Consider the following 12,191-nt stretch of genomic DNA (forward strand, 5'->3'; position numbering starts at 1 on the left):
GGGTCTCCCCACTGGATCACAGCCTCCTCCAGGCATCCACCCGCTCCAGCACGGGCCACCTCCGGTGGATCTCTGCATCCCCCCGTGATCCCCGTGGGCTGCAGGGGCCCAGCTGCTGCACCATGCTCTGCACCACGGCCTGCAGAGGCACCTCGGCTCCGGCCCCTGGAGCACCTCCTGCCCCTCCTTCTTTACCGACCTTGGTGGTGGCCGTGTTGTTTTCCCTCACATGTTCTCACCTCCTCCTCTTCTCTGATGAGAAGCAAAACTGTGTGTACTTTGTTTTGATTTTCTTCTTAAATCTGTCATCACAGAGGTACTACCAACCTCTCTCATTGGCCCAGTTTTGGCCAGCAGTATGTCCATCTTTCAGAGCCATCAGAGACTGGCTCTGCTGGACATCGTGGAAGCTTCAGGAGGTTCTCACAGGAGACGCCTCTGTGGCTCCCCCGCTACCAAAAACCAGGCCGTGCCAAACCAATACACACACAAATATACACAAACTGATAAATTTATTTCTCTCTTTGAGGGACTTACTGCCAGCTTTCCCTCCGGCTTTCATCTTTTCCCCCATACTGCTGATTTCTGTCATCCTTCCAACTTCTTCCCTGCCCTCTGTTCATGTCAGCAAGGCTGATGCCAAAACTTCTCTCAGACAGACACCGGATGAGGGAGGCTCACCCAAGAGGGTAAATGTTCCCGTCATGCTCCCGAGAGCAGTGGGAAATTAAATGTTCCACCAAACCTGGTGGAACAGCACAAGTCGTCTCATTAAGACTCAAGTGTTAACTCTGACCCTTGAATATTGGCGATCTGACTGCTACCATTGATCAGTGTCTTATTTAGCTGATATATACTGTACTGAGCCAGGTGAGCTGTTCTGAGCTCCAGAAGATGATCGCAGCTGTGAAGTTCCCACCTTCTTGTGGCTTTACCCACCCACACGTCCTGTTGACAGGCCAGGAAACCAGAGGTGTACCCCATTCCTTAGGCTGCAGAACCTCAAAAGAATGAATAATGTCCTGAAAGCATGAGTGCAATGGCTTTAAAGAAAATCACACCAAAACCCCTCGTCTGATTTATACCAAGGATGACAGATGTTATTTTAGAGCAATGGTTGAAATTCAGCACTACTTAAATAAAGTATCCACTTCAGTGTGCATGGCTTTCCACGTATTTCTGAGCCTAGCAGAAAAATTCATGCTTTTTCCCTGTGGAGATACCCTCTCTCAGGACCAAAGGCCTCCACCTGGATGGACATTTTATAATCCTTAAGGCTGTTTTATATTCCTGGAGGGCCTCTTTATCTTCTCCAGGAGAGCTGTTTTATCTGTCCACAGAGTTTCTTTTTCTTCCCATAGAATGCTGTCCTCCTCCAGAAGGGAGGTCTTTCTCCCAGAGGAGCTGATCTTCTTTCCAGAAATCCTTGTCCTGGGATTTCTCTAAGTCATTTCCCACCATGCTTCCCGGTGCTGCTGGTTTGGAGAGGGGTGAGGAGCTGTGCCAGGACCAGCCTTTTGCGCTGCAGTGCTCCCCGCATCCCAGATGAGCAGGTTCCCAACTGAGGGACAGACACCTCTGCCCTTTTCCCTCTGGTGCTTGAGGTACTCTCATCTCCCTGACCCTTGGCAGTCTCCTGCCCCTTCACAGACCCCAAAATATTTACAGCCTCCAAAATCACATGGAACTTGAACAATGAAGAGAAAACAAAAATCTAATTTTCCATTCACTATTCTACCTCAATTCTACAGCTAGGATTCAAGGGGCTTACTTATTTATCCTGTTTCATAAGATTTATTATGACTTTTTGCACAGTGCCTCCAGCTCCACAGAGGGAGTAGGTTGTGTTATAAATAAAAATCTACCCTTTGCAGCAATTTCAGCCTGGTTTCTTTGCAAGAAAAGACTTGCTCATGGAACCATGGCAGAGGAGCAGCAACCCAAGGCTGGGAGAGTAATTTCTTCTTCCTTCCTGCCCTTTCAGGGTTCAGCTGGAAAATTTCTTAGGAAAACAAATTTGACTCTGACATGGAGGAAGAGACCCAGGTGCCTAAACAGAAGCATCCAGTGCCATTTTTAACACTGAACCCCTCTGCAGGTGGTCTGTTAAAAGATAACACATAGAGACCTATGTCCTTTGGGAGCTGCAGGTGAAAGCTGAGGGAGATATCCCAACACATACTGGGCATGGGACACCCCGGTGTATGAGTGAGTCCCACCTCGGAGTCTGCCTCTAATTCATGTGGCTGAAGTTTCCTTTGGATCAGAGAAAATCAGGAAATAATTTTGCTTTTATGAGGCTTCCATCTCCTGAACATGCATGAAATGATACAAATAAGACTTTGAGAGCCTTTTCTCATGTGGTACAGTAAAAATACTGCCATTTGTTCTTTTACTGTGCTCCTGAGGCAGGCTTATAAAGATGTAATTAGAGTACATTTTTCAATTAAAATGTCATTATTATCTCACAGAAAATGAGTAAATGATATCATTTTGTTCCACAAGTCTGCCAACACTCTTTTGGTTGCTATCAAAATAATTTTTTGCAGACAAATTTAAGAGTGCAGAACTAATGGCTAACAAGTCTGATGCTAGCTTAGGTCTATTCTCTGACTAGAGAGAGGCCTTATGTGAACTGATGTAAAATGAATTTGAAGAAAATTATGTCTTTACTTGTTAAGACTCTTGTTACTCTTCTCTGCTACCATCTCTTACCATCAAAAGAAATAAAGCCCCAAAGCATTGTGTCATGCTGCTGGAAAAAGTAGCATTTTGAAAAGTCTAGAACAGAGACACGCGACACTTAGAGAAGTGCAGTCCTAAAGGCAGCTGGGTCTCTGGTACCCACTGGTGACTGTGATCCATTGTTCACCTACAGTGACAGAATTTCACCAAGTTTGGAACCATTGGTTTAAAGTCTAGGGATGGTGGGTGGAGCTGGAAGGAGTCACTAGGCTCCTGGCAGGCTATGAGCCAAAATGAGTACTTTGCTCCATATTCATGCTGGTTGCTTGTGAAGCATCACTAGCTCCCCTACTTAGGAAAACTGTCTGGAAGACACAAACATACAGTAAAATGTTAGACACATTCTCAGATTGTGTCGTTATGGTTGTATGACTAAATCTGGCAGCCAAGGGAAGTGCTGCTGTATATTGTGTTACTTGAACTAAAACAAACGATGGAGCTAAAGCTGAGCACGGATACAGCCAAGACCAGATGGTTTTCAAAAGAAAACCTGTGATCCTAAATCTACCTGAAAGCATGCTCTAGGAGAGTAGCCTGACTTTTAAATGGGTTGGTTCCACTAAAGTCATTGGGAAGAAGTGGTGGATGAGTGGATTAGAAAAATCAGGTCTGTCTTTAAGGTAGGTATTTTAACCTGGGTTTATGTTTCTAGTTTTTGAAATTTTGGTCATTTGAACACCTTCTCTGTGGAAATGTACAATATTTTAATTACTAATTATGTACATTTTAAATGCATTTAGTGCAGTTCAGCCTCTGATCCTGCAGGATCCTGCACTTTACTGACAGAAGTTGTCTCTATTTTTCTACTGAAATTGTCTTAAAATTTAGACAAGAGTGTTCAGTTTCTATTTGGCTGTAGAATGTTTCGCTGAGTCACAGTGACCTCTTTGTGAGACCTTGAGCCAAATTCACTTCACTAACCCAGATTCTTTGATGATAAAATCAACATCCAGTGAGTAACTGTGGACAGGCAGGAAGAATGAGATGTTTCAAGAGGACTGTAGGAGAAACCAAGATTAAAAACCATCATGACTGCTAGGAGATAACCCCTGGAAATCTGTTCCAGCTTTTTCTGTTTCAAGGTTTTTTCAAATGTCCCAGTACTTCAGTGAAAAGCAGCTTCTAGTAAAATACTTCCTTGTCTGAACTTCCAAACCCACTTTTTTTACATGGGAATAGACACAATTCTGTTCATTAAGAAAGTCTTTCTCTCTGGGACAGCCTCTCAGTCTTCTTCCCAGGTGAGATATTTTCTTCTTTGTAAATGGTAGTAGAAAAGTTTTTCCTTCTTCTCTCAGTTTGCTTCATCCCTTCCTCCAGGAGCTGTTTGATGGAAAGAATACTCTTTAGTCAAATACTTTCTGAATTTTTAGCAAAACATTGTTTTTCTAGACAAGTGGTTCTGGTGATGCAAGCACAGAAAACAGGACACTAAACACTGTGTGCAGTGGTGACATAGTGAATGAAACCTTTGGGTATAAATTTTTGACATTTGAGCACCTGCCATGAATATGTGAAGTTGCAGCAGCAGGATATAATATTTCTTTCTCTTCTGATTTTCTTCCATCCTCCTCACAAAGTAAATTCTGTTACCAAAGAAGACAAATACCCAACATATTTCAGCTTTCAACTCCTCATCCTTTGCCATTTCAACACAAATTTCCTGGTAATATATGGAGATGAATTTCACTCCAAAGTGCTTTCAACATCACTGCTACCAGTAATATCCTTCCTGGGAAGGACTAGATGGATAAAACTTTGCTCTCTGGCACAGTAAAATCTCCATGCTTTTCTTTTCAAGGATGAGGAGTGGGAAACTCTCAACACCTTTTCTTGTGAGGGAAGTGTAACTGGAACTTGGATATTTGGATGGATTCTGTGTATGGAGCATGTCTAGGACCCTTTTCACCTCTTGAATCCCACCACAGACCCCACTGGCTGTGTACAGAGCAGCTCTCCACTGTCCTTAATGTCAGCTGGGACATCCCAACAGCAACATTTCAGTGTTTGAAATTTGGATCTGATTCCCAGAGAGGAGCCCAGTAGCAGTGGACACGAGTGCATGTCATACCTAGATTATTAGATGCCACCCATTAGACGGCAACAGTTAAATTTGTCTTCATTTGCTGCTGTCTCAGAGAGAGCTCTGTGCAGGGAGGAGCTCTTTGGTGACACTGCCACTTCCAGCATGTACCAATGAGCAAGGACCTCAAAGTGGGTGGGTGGCTGCTCTGTCTCAGTGGTCCTTCATCCATCACTAAAACGGCAGCTGTCGCTTTCTGACCAACGTATGGAGCTGTCTGGAAAAACTTCCTCACCTGTCCCAAGGCTTTGATTTCTACCCATGTGGAGGTAAATTGTTCAAGGGAGCATCTGTGTTTCTGGAAAAGTTACTGTGCACAGGAGGGACCTTCTGTTGTTGCTCCAAGTGCTCAGGTATCTTCGGATTTGGGAAGTAGGTATTTTTAGAGAGAAAATGAGATGGCAGGAGTTACAGAATCCCAAAATATCTTCTCTGACTTTAGGCAAAACTCTGTATATGCCATATATGCCATATGTTTTGTGGAAGGAACTTCAGGCAGCTTCCAGTGGTGAATCAAGCCAAGTTTTGGTTACAAATCCATTTTTTAAGACTCAGGTTTAGCAAAAAGACCTCTTGAGTTCTCAGGTTCAGTGTCCTTCTTTCACAGTTGCTCCATCACTTCATCGCCTTACAAAAGCAGTAATATGATGCAGAGAGGCCTTTCCATGGCAGCCTTCTGACCCCTGCACACAACCTCTCCACACACACAGCTCCAGAAATAGTGAGAAATCATCTAAACAAACCTACCCCAAACACATCAATGCCAGAAAAAAAACCCCAACAACCAAACAACAAAAACAAACCAAAAGACAAGCCCCAAAGTAAGATCTTCAGTTGGTTAATTTAATGAATTTAAAGTTAAAGCAACTGTAGATGATCTGAAGTTTCAGACCACTTTGTTTCAGATCAAATAAAGAGCTTTTGCATCTGGTAGCCCTCTCAGCCTAGTAAAAGACATTTTCTATAGGTAATGAGAAGCTTTTTCCTACCCTTGCTTCTCTGATGGTTTAGAAATCAGATTCTATTTAATGGCAAATTTATACTCACTTGATCTAAATTTTTAAAATTATTATTTTGCATAAGCAATTCTTTATCCTTGGTATATTTACATAGATTAAGTCTATGCCCTTAGCCTTTGTTTTAGTAGCCTAAGTTAGCTGAACACTGTAGATTGAGCTGAAAAATCAGATTCACCATACCACTCTTTTTAAAATTTTTTCTTTCTTTCTTTCTTTCTTTCTTTCTTTCTTTCTTTCTTTCTTTCTTTCTTTCTTTCTTTCTTTCTTTCTTTCTTTCTTTCTTTCTTTCTTTCTTTCTTTCTTTCTTTCTTTCTTTCTTTCTTTCTTTCTTTCTTCTTTCTTTCTTTCTTTCTTTCTTTCTTTCTTTCTTTCTTTCTTTCTTTCTTTCTTTCTTTCTTTCTTTTTCTCTTTCTTTCTTTCCTTCTGCTGCCATAATTTTTAACAAAATATGCTAACATTTTTAGCAAATATAAATATTGGCATTTTCCTAATGCTAATTACATTAAAGTCATCAGTGTCAATTAAAATGACTCACCATGTTTTTATTAGTATTATTATTCATGAAATTAATCCACAGTGGTTCCACCAGCCTTGGCACTCAGGCTTCATGTTGCTTGTACAAAACAAGACAGTTATCATGCTGGAGAATTTAGCCAAAACAGAAGTTCAATAGAGGGAAAAAGTGCATCATCACCTCTATTTCACAGTTCAAAACCAAAGATCAGATAAGAAGTGCCTTCACAACTACCAAATTACCAATATGTGCTCATGCAAGGCTGAGCAGCAAAGACTCAGGTGCATTAAGGAAAAGCTGACTATATATTATAATTCATGTGTATCTGATGTTCTTGAATAGTAGATTTGCCAGGTCAGGTAAAGCATGGGCAAGCTTTCCTGGAAATTAAGTATTAAATCTTAGGCTGTAAGTAACCTGAACTAATCAGTGAACTGAGAGAAGAGATCACTAAAATTACCTGACCAGAGGGGACTGTCTTTGTGGAAGTCTTCCAAAGCAGTGGTTTGACTCTTAACCCCTCACAGGGGAACACAGAATGGCAAGATTAAAAAAACTAAACACCAAAAAACTAACATAATTTTTTTCTGTGAGGTCATACATACCTGTTACACAGAGGCACGATTTGAGCCAAGCAGATTCTGAAGAGAACACAGAGCAGCCCGTGGGACACAGCTGTGAGGAGAGCTCTGTGGCAGGCTCTGCTCTGGCAGCACTAATCCATTGCTCCTCATGCTACCCCTGTGAGTCTTACAGCTCGTTTCAGTCGAAGAGGACTTGGGGAAGTGCTGCCCCAAGGAGATAGTATGAAAACAAAAGCCACCTTGTGAACGGTGTTGCTGTCCGGTGTGCTCAATGCACGGGACACGGCGCTTCCCTGCTTCCCCCAAGGGCTGTGCCGGAGGCACTCGGAGCCCACCCAACGTGCAAGGGAACATGACTTAGTTTCAACATTGTCCCCACTTTTAAGTGGAGTTGGGGAATGCTAAGGTTGTGGACCGGGAGCTGCAGCCCCCCAGTCAGGTCTGGGAACTTGCTTGTGCATCTACACGCCACACGAACACCTCCACACCTCCTGCTTGGACACTTGGCCTCCCGGTTCTGTCCCAGCCTGTGAGCACAGTGCCATCTGGTGAGACATGTCTGCAGCCCAGACAGCGTCGCCTCTCATTCGCAAATCCCTTTGGATGGGGAAACCTAAAACTGGGCTTAAATGCCAGCACACCTCTGAGACATAATTTCATCAGGAGAAGCAACGATATGCCTGAATTTCACCAAAAATGGCTCATTTGCACGAGTCTGCTTGCTCAGGTATCAGCCAGAGGCTGAATTTACTATAGGCCCAAGGTGAGTTGGCTCCTAATCCTGCCTTCATCCACTGCAACTAGGTCTAAAATTGAGTCCTTTGGGACCTGAAGCCCAGGATATGAAGAGTCCTTGAACACACCCAAAGGGACCCCAAAACATTGGATGTGCTATGCCGTTGTATTTGTTTTATTGTATCAGCTGCCTGGAGAACTGCTCCCACAAAGCTCTCCTTTGCAGAGGAAGAGCAAAGGGAATCCCCTTTGGCTCTTGCTCAAGTAGAAACTGGCCTGGAGGGAAATGCTGCTGTTGAATAAGGTGACTTCTTCACAAAATGCTTAGGGCCTGCTCCAGATACCCTCTCTTCCAGCCATGAGATGTTCTGCACATGGCAACACATGGCTGTGAGAAGTCATGGACTTGGCTGCCACTAAAAGATCCTTCTCACAAGCATCCCATGAGCACAAACTCCCACCTTGGACCTCTCAGCTGCAGCCTGAGACCAGGCCTTGTGGGCAGGCAATGATGATCAGGAATCAGTGGGGTAATTTCTAGTTTATGGAGCTTGGAGGGGCTGCATAAAGCAATATTTTATCTTTCAAAGCAGAGATTTTAATGCATTACCTAGTTATACACATATAGAGAGGGGAGGATTGTTTCTCCCTTGTGTTAGGGGCAGCACACCCCGCCTCCCACCCCCATCACAACCCTACAGAAGAAAGAAACGCAAACTTAACCAACTCTTGTCATTCCTGTCTACACAGATCACAGGGATTACTTTAGGATCCAAACTGCAGATAACTAAATGAGGCTGTCAGCAATATGGGCATTTACATGCACTGCAGGTGTCCAGCCCCATATCACAGTGCAGATGGAGCCAGTGCAGGAACAAATAAATAAAGACTTCTAGACCTGTTTGAGGTGCCCTCAATTACCCACCTATCCAGGGCGAGCAGATATGAGACAAGACCTACATCCTTCTGTGTAGGCCAGGTGGGATGCACTTAGGGAACTAGATTGGACCATCCCTCTCTGCAGACCCTAATGGGAGCTCCTGGGTAGACACCTCTATTTGACTCTCAGCTGATCCATTAGTGAGAGTGAACAAAATCCTGCTTCTCAGTTCAGCTGCACAGCAAGCAGTTTTTGTTTCTCTTCCAGAAATCACATATTCAGAAAATGGCAGTGAAGGCTCCTCTCTCCTCACACGTCCATACTGCACTGAGCTCCATCCTACCTCATTTGTGGTCACTCGACTGTTCTGTGGCATTCCCGTTTTTTCTCGTTATCATTCACCATAATCACTCTACAACAAACACACAGTTCTGTTTCCCGTGAGTTAAGGCTACAAGTAGGGGTTGTGCTCCTCCCTTTTGGAAGGATTTTTCAGTTCTGTTGAGCAGATACTGTGTTAGGTATGGTTTATTATCCTCCAGCTGAGGAGGACAAACACACTGAAAGGTGGCAAAAGGCGTATTTCACGAGTGAGAAAATGAAATTAAAAAAATGAAAATGCACAATGTTACCTTCTGTTGTCAATGGAACAGCATTTTTTATTATGTCTGTATGCAATGGGAATATTAACTCTGATATGCGGAAGTGCAAATTAAACTGCTGATTTAGATTATCATATTTCAGGAATAGTAACCTTACAGGCTCCTTTTTTTGTTTGTTTGTTTTTCATTCCATGTAAAACCTCTGTGAGTTATAAGCCTTTTTTAACTATATCTTATAAGTGAGAGGTTTATGTTCCTGCTGTTATATTAAAGGAGGCGTTTTGCTGCTAGGAGAGTTCAGCATTTTATTCAGCTGTGGTAACTTCCCCTTATACTCTAGCATGAAGCACAATTAAGACAGAAATGTTCAGTAGCTTTATTATGCCCTTGTGTGAGGAGCTAATCTTCTTTTCCCCCACTTCATTTTTCAGGGATTCCCAAAGGGTTTTGCAAACTCTACACATTTGTCTGTCACACTCTGTAGTAGCATAAACAAAGAATACATGGACCTCAATAGGGGCTTTGGCTTTTACATTTTTAGTAATTCCACTTTCTCTTATTGCACGTTTCAAGAGTACTGGAATTTCTCAGTTAATACTCTGGGCTTGTGGGTAAATTTTGCTCACATTAATTTGGGCAATTCTTTACTTTGGTGGATAAGCAAGGGAACAGAGGACTGGAACTTTTAAAGAAACACATTTATTATTTAAAGGAAAATTTTCTTTACACAGAACAACACACAGGTTCACATCCTGAACTACCAGTGGGGACAGTCTCTGATGAATGCCATTCAATAAAAATGAAATAAAGCGCTTTTTTTTTATTTTGCTTTTTTTTTTTCTTTTTAAATTTTCCCTGTAGGAAACCAGCAAACATTCCTAAGGAACTAATTTCATTACTAACTTTTCAAGCACTGGAGTTTTGGTTTAGCCTGGCTTTCTATGGAAACACACCATGTGCATTCGTTGCCCTGCATTCTGCTGTCTGGTTGTTCCCTCTAAAAACTTGCAAATCTATTTGCCAATTTTGATTGAATTTTATAGAGTAAGTGATGACTCAGTGATAAGTGATACAAGCAAATGAGGTGAGGACAGCTGGCCAATTACCCTGCCTTGGATGGACAATGGCTATGGAGCCAGGGAACATCTCTTGTTACTTTCCTAGAATTATCCCCCAGCATCTAGGTTCACAGGTATCCCAAGCCACAACTGCTACTTGTGTGTCTTGTAATGTTTCCTCCAAACACAAGGCAAATCTCATCCTATTCTGCTTGTGTGATGCATATTTAAAGTAGAAAAAGAGACCCTCTGAATAACCTGACAGTGAAAGCTGCAACACGAGCAGTTACCCCTTACTAGACTTTATATTAAAGTTACATTCCCTGGAGGTTATCCAGCACACTTTGTCTTTTGCCTCTCTGTTCCTTAGCCCTCAATTACATTGTGATAAATGATTCTGAGTAAGGAAAAGTGTGAAGTAGACAGTCTGATATTTTCTCATTTTCTGCCTTACCTCCTGGGCATTGCCAAGTAAACTGCCATGGAGACCGGCACATAAACATCCCTTCCCCAAGACAGTCTTGTGGGAAGAAGCCAAGGAACTGAAACACCCACAGCAGCAGGCTTCACCTGGTGCTGTAATTTATAGTGACAGCCTCACAAAACATTTTCTCAGTGATGCACGTGAGAGGAAAGTGCCTGGTCTGATCTTGTGTGTGTCAGCAGGCTGAAGCATTTCACAGCTTCTGCTCTGCACCGAGCTCTGCACCGAGCTCTGCAGCTTCCAGATCATCCCAGGGGATGGAGATGGTCACCTCCTGGCTCTCAGAGCCCAGGGGACTTTGGGCTAGGCACACAGTGACTCAATGCATTGATAGCACTTCTAGTCTCAGTATCTTCCTAAGGCTGCCTTAAAATTTTCCTTCAAAAACACTGGAATCAAGCAGTTTAATGGCACTACTAAGTGTCACTGTCAACACTGGCTGCACTTGCCATAGGAACTCTTGGTCCCTATTATTTTTTTCTATGATCTTCTTGTGATGATTAATTGTTACAATTCCCAGGATTCCCACAGGTGATCATTAAAATGCTGGTAAGTTGGTATTGATGATTGGTTTCCACTGCAAAAGCAGAGTATTTCTCAGCAGATAAGTACACATTTTTGCCTTGAACAGTGAAAGAAATGTACACTGAATTTCTTTCCCATTGGCTGTTTATATTTCAATACACAAGGATAATTTATACAAGAAAATATAGCATTTGTGATTGCATCCAGCATTTATGAAAACAGTCAGACTCCTCCGATTTGAAAAGAAAAAAATATGTAGGAGATGGAGGACTATTTCCATGTTGATTTTGACTTCTGATTCATCAAGTTAGGAGAAGGCCCTGTGGCAAAAGTGCTCACCCTATATGTAGGGTGAAAATAAACTGAACATGGATACAAGCTGGAAAGGAGAGAGCATCTCTACATGGCCCTTTCCCTCTCCATGTTAACCATTAAGTACCCAGGAAAATTCATGGTGAGGTGCAACCACTTCCAAAAAGGCACCTGGTGAAAAAAACCCAAATGTGTATTATGTGGGGATGTAAAAGTGCCTCCTGGTCCGAGAGGGGGCTGTGTTTGAGGAGAGCATGCTCTCTTGTGCCTTCAGTGGCAGCATTACAGAGTCCCTTTGTTCAGCTCAGCCCAGGACCTCAGCAGTCACAAGGAGAGCAGCACACAAGCTGGAAGGCCCTGGGTTAGGAAGTGTGACCGTGTGGCATCACCTCAGCAGGCACAGGCAACCCACACTTGCCTCAGAACTTCATGGATGGTGAGAAAAAGCACCCCAAAAGTGGGCAGTGATGTTGGACATGACTGAAATCCTTGCTGATATCTCATGCCAGGTGCTGTCCTAGGAATAATTTCTGGAAGAGCAGCATTCTCTGCTGGAATAAGAAGCTTTATTTCATTGAAGGAAAGAAGAACCAGGAGTGCAGAAAGCCAGGCTGTCCAGTTTGGCCACTTGGACAGTGTGTCTCAGTCTC

General features: G+C 43.0%; 1 long non-coding RNA gene across 1 annotated transcript in view; it reads right to left on the reverse strand.

Annotated features, from left to right (window-relative positions):
* Nucleotides 1-841: 841 nt before the first annotated feature.
* LOC104689949 overlaps nt 842-12,191 on the reverse strand; it is a 37,564-nt gene continuing 26,214 nt past the window's right edge. The window contains exon 4 of the long non-coding RNA XR_751896.4: nt 842-4,068. This is a non-coding gene — a long non-coding RNA (uncharacterized LOC104689949). The remainder of the gene's footprint in view (nt 4,069-12,191) is intronic.

This window comes from Corvus cornix, chromosome 1 (assembly GCF_000738735.6).
Source record: "Corvus cornix cornix isolate S_Up_H32 chromosome 1, ASM73873v5, whole genome shotgun sequence".
Classification (NCBI taxonomy): domain Eukaryota; kingdom Metazoa; phylum Chordata; class Aves; order Passeriformes; family Corvidae; genus Corvus; species Corvus cornix.